This window comes from Triticum aestivum, chromosome 4B, assembly GCF_018294505.1.
Source record: "Triticum aestivum cultivar Chinese Spring chromosome 4B, IWGSC CS RefSeq v2.1, whole genome shotgun sequence".
NCBI lineage: Eukaryota > Viridiplantae > Streptophyta > Magnoliopsida > Poales > Poaceae > Triticum > Triticum aestivum.
The window spans coordinates 389,179,633-389,185,033 of record NC_057804.1 but is presented as its reverse complement, the minus strand read 5'-3'; positions in this window follow the sequence as shown (position 1 = coordinate 389,185,033).

The following is a 5,401-nucleotide window of genomic DNA, read 5'->3' as shown; positions in this document are numbered from 1 at the left end:
GATGCGTGGGTCGAAGCCTCAACCGTGCCCTGCTGCACGTCTGCGCCTTTGCTTTTGCATGGTAGGGGGGACGTCTGTGTAGAGAAACACATGCCGGCGAGGTAGGCCTTGAATAGGAACCTTGGGAGGTAGAAATGTAATCACAACTTGATGTTGGGAGAGTCCAAAGTCATACCCTTTGCCATCCGAGGACATGGTAATCCCATAGTTCGGTTTAGTCGAACATATGGTGTTTTTGCTTTGCATAGGCCTCGCGGCTACCCATGGTAACTTGAGCGTGAATTGTGCTGACGAGGCACGTGGAGCGCGACTATGTTGGGCGTGCCGTGGGGCGCGTGGCCCTATTTGTGGCGAACACAGGCGGGTTCCCATGAAGGGGACCGGGTTTGAACTCGTTTACTTGTGTCTCCGACGTTTACGGTGGGCTGATATCTGGGTCCATTGGCGCCAGCTTGGTCTTTGCCTGCTAGGGCCGCAGTGTGTTCCTCAGTCCGAAGGGAGTACTCCGTGTTGTCACTGATTGTTATGACGCTTGAAGGGCCAAGCATCTTTAAATTGAGGTACGCATAATGCGGGATGGCGTTGAACTTAGCGAACGCCGTTTGGCCGAGGAGGGCACGGTAGCCACTGTGGAAAGGGGTGATATCGAAGATTAAGTCTTTGCTTCAGAAGTTGTCTGTTGAGCCGAATACTACTTCTAGAGTCGTCGTGCCCATGCAGCGGGCTTCTACACCCAGAATAACTCCCTTAAAAGTGGTGTTAGTGGGTTCGATCCTTGACGGATCGATCCCCATTTTCCTCACCATGTCTCCATAGATCAAACTGAGGCTACTGCCTCCTTCCATGAGAACTCTTGTGAGGTGGTACCATCGACAATGGGGTCGAGTACCAGGGCCGCAGATCCTCCATGACAGATACTGGTCGGATGGTCCCTGCGATCGAAGGTGAACAGGCAAGCCGACAATGTGTAATACTTCGGTGCTACATGATCGATGGCGTAAACATCTCGTAGCACGTGCCTCCTCTTCTTTCTTGGTATGTGGTTGACGTAGATCATGTTCACCATCTTGACCTCAGGAGGGAAGGGTTTTTGGCCTCCATTGTTCGGCCTGTGGGGCTCCCCATCGTCCTCACTCCAAGGGTTTTAGCGGAGTCCTCGGCTGTAAGCTTTCCGACCTGTTTTATCACCCAACAATTACGGTTGGTGTGGTTGGAGGGCTTCTCGGCGGTGCCATGGATCTGGCAGGGCCTGTCCAAGATTGCATCCAACTTAGTTGGTCCATCCTGGTTGCCTTTAGAAGGCTTTTTCCATGGCCCAGACTTTGGATTATGGAATCCAGCGTTGACTTCACCCTCATTGTGGCGACACTTGTTTGTTGCGTGGTGGCTTTCCATTCTCGTCCCGGACTTCAGAGGTGTCGGGGGTTTCTGCGTTGGTGCTTCTATGGGATAACCAACTATCCTCTCTGGTGCAAAAGCGGGTCATCAGGGAGGTAACCGCTGACATCGTTCTCGGCTTGTATTGGCTGAGCTGACGTGCTAGCCATTCATCCCGAATACTATCCTTGAAGGCGGCTATAGCTTTGGCGTCTGGACAGTCAACGATCTGGTTCTTCTTGGTCAAAAACCGGTTCCAAAATTGTCGGGCTGACTCGCCGAGCTACTGGATTATGTGGCTCGGGTCATCGGTGTCTAGAGGCCTGATGTCTACTGCGCAACTTTATTATTGTAGACTCGTGTTGGGCCTCCAAGCACAGAGTTTTATAGGACAATATCAATTTTCCTTCAAGTGGATGACCTAAGGTTTATCAATCCGTGGGAGGTGTAGGATGAAGATGGTCTCTCTCAAACAACCCTGCAACCAAATAACGAAGAGTCCCTTGTGTCCCCAACACACCAAATACAATGGAAAATTGCATAGGTGCACTAGTTCAGCGAAGAGATGGTGATATAAGTGTAGTAATGTTAGTAGATATTGATTTATGTAACAGTAACAATAAAGAACAGCAAGGTAGCAAGTAATAAAAGTGATCATGAACGTTATTGCAATGCTAGAAAATGAGGCCTGGGGTCTGTACTTTCACTAGTGCAATCTCTCAACAATGCTGGTCTAATTGGATCACATAACCATCCCTCAACTTGTGATGTAGAATCACTCCAAAGTTCATATCTAGTGGAGAACATAGAAGATATTATTTTGTAGCTATTCTTTCCGATTGATCTATCCAAGAATTCATACTAAAATAACCCCAAGTTATTATTTTCGATCAATCTATCAAGAATTCGTACAAAATAACACTAAGTTATTCTTTCGGATCGATCTATCAAGAGTTTGCACTAAAATAACACCTAAGCAAATTCAGATTCATAATACTCAATCAAACACAAAGAACCTCAAAGAGTGCCCCAAGATTTCTACCAGGGGAACAAAAGATGAGAACATGCATCAACCCCTATGCATATGTTACTGATACGTCCATTTTGCATCATGTTTTCTTACTGTTATTTATAATGTTTTTATCCATAATAATGCCTTTTGGAGTAATTCTAATGCCTTTTCTCTCATAATTTGCAAGGTACACACCAAGAGGGAGAATTCTAGCAGCTGGAAATCTGGACATGAAAAAGCTACATCAGGCTACCTATTCTGCACGACTCCAAACAAGCTGAACTTTCACAGAGAATTTTTATGGAATATTTAAGAAATATTGGAGCAAATAACTACTAGAGGGGGCCCACCAGGTGGGCACAACACACCTGGGCGCGCCAGGGAGCCCAGGCGCGCCCTGGTGGGTTGTGCACTCCTCGGCCCACCTCCGGTGCCCATCTTCTAGTATATAAGTCATTTTGACTTAGAAAAAGTAAGGGGGGAGACTTTCGGGACGGAGCGCCGCCATCTCAAGGCGGAACTTGGGCAGGAGCACTTTTGCTCTCCGGCGGAGCGATTCTGCCGGGGGAACTTCCCTCCCAGAGGGGGAAATCATCGTCGTCATCATCACCAATTACTCTCCCATCTTGGGGAGGGCAATCTCCATCAACATCTTCACCATCACCATCTCATCTAAAACCCTAGTTCATCTCTTGTATTCAATCTTGTTACCGAAACTATAGATTGGTGCTAGAGGGTGACTAGTAGTGTTGATTACATCTTGTAGTTGATTACTATATGGTTTATTTGGTGGAAGATTATATGTTCAGATCCATTATGCTATTTAATACCCCTCTGATCATGAGCATGTTGATTATTTGTGAGTAGTTACTTTTGTTCTTGAGGTCACGGGAGAAATCATGTTGCAAGTAATCATGTGAATTTGATATGTGTTCGATATTTTGATAGTATGTATGTTGTGATTCCCTTAGTGGTGTCATGTGAACATCGACTACATGACACTTCACCATATGTGGGCCTAAGGGAATGCATTGTGGAGTAGTAAATAGATGGTGGGTTGCGAGAGTGACAGAAACTTAAACCCAATTTATGCACTATTCTGTAAGGGACCGATTGCACCCTAGAGTTTAATGCTATGGTTAGAATTTATTCTTAATACTTTTCTTGTAGTTGCGGATGCTTGCGGGAGGGTTAATCATAAGTAGGAGGTTTGTTTCAAGTAAGAACGTCACCTAAGCACCGGTCCACCCACATATCAAATTATCAAAGTAGCAAACACAAATCAAACAAACATGACGAAAGTAACTAGATGAAATTCCCGTGTACCCTCAAGAACGCTTTGCTTCTTATAAGAGACCGTTTTGGCCTGTCCTTTGTCTAAAGAGGATTGGGCTACCTTGCTGCATATTTATTGTTACAATCGTTACTTGCTCGTTACAAATTATCTTGCTATCAAACTACTCGCTACTTACAGTTTCAGCACTTGCAGACATTACCTTACTGAAAACTACTTCTCATTTCCTTCCGCTCCTCGTTGAGTTCGACATTCTTACTTATCAAAAATAGCTACAATTGATCCCCTGTACTTGTGGGTCATCAAGGCTATTTTCTGGCACCGTTGCCGGGGAGTGAAGCGCCTTTGGTAAGTGGAATTCGGTAAGGAAACATTTATATAGTGTGCTGAAATTTATTGTCACTTGTTATTATGGAAACCAATCCTTTGAGGGGTTTGTTCGAGGTATCTTCACCTCATCCGGAACAACAATTAGTTACCTCTCAACCTACTGCACCTACTGAAAATATTGAATATGAAATCCCTTCGGGTATGATAGAACAACTGCTAGCTAATCCTTATGCAGGATATGGAACTGAACATCCTGATATGCACTTGATACATGTGGAACAAATTTGTGGATTGTTTAAGCTTGCAGGTTTACCCAGGGATGAAGTGATGAATTTTTTACCTTTATCTTTGAATAGAAAAGCATTGGCATGGTATAGGCTATGCGATGATATTGGATCATGGAATTGGAATCGTTTGAAATTGGAGTTCCATCAAAAAAATGTATCCTATGCATCTAGTTCATCATGATCAGAATTATATATATAATTTTTGGCCTCGTGAAGGAGAAAGTATCGCTCTATCTTGGGGGAGGCTTAAGTCGATGTTATATTCATGCCCCAACTAGGAGCTCTCAAGAAAAATTATTATTCAAATTTTTTATGCTCGGCTTTCTCGTAATGATCAAACCATGCTGGATACTTCTTGTGTTGGTTCTTTTATGAAGAAAACTATTGAATTTTGATGGGATCTTTTGGAAAGAATTAAACGCAACTCTGAAGATTGGGAACTTGACGAAGGTAAAGAGTCAGGTATAAAGCTTAAGTATGATTGTGTTAAATCTTTTTTGGATACCGATGCTTTTCAAATGTTTAGCACTAAATATGGACTTGACTCTGAGATAGTAGCATCCTTTTGTGAATCATTTGCTACTCATGTTGAACTTCCTAAACAGAAGTGGTTTAAATATCACCCACCTATTAAAGATGAATTTAAAGAACCAGTACCAGTTACAGAAGAAACTATACTTTAAAATGTTGATCTAGTTGTTCCTTCTGCTTATATTAAGAAACCACCTTTCCCTGTTAGGATAAAAGAACATGCTAAAGTTTCAACTGTGTTTAAAAAAATCTATGTTAGAACACCTAAACCCGACGAACAAATTAAAGTAGAACCTAGCATTGCTATGGTTAAAGATCTCTTGGAAGAAGATTTGGATGGGCATGTTATTTACTTCTGTGAAGAAGCTGCTAGAATTGCTAAACCTGATGGAAAAGATAAACATAGACCTGTTGTTGGCATGCCTGTTATTTCAAATTAAATAGGAGATCACTGTTATCATGGTTTATGTGACATGGGTGCTAGTTGAGTGTTATTCCTTACACTCTATATCAAGAAATTATAAAAGACATAGCACCTACCGAGTTAGAAGACATAGATGTTACTGTTAA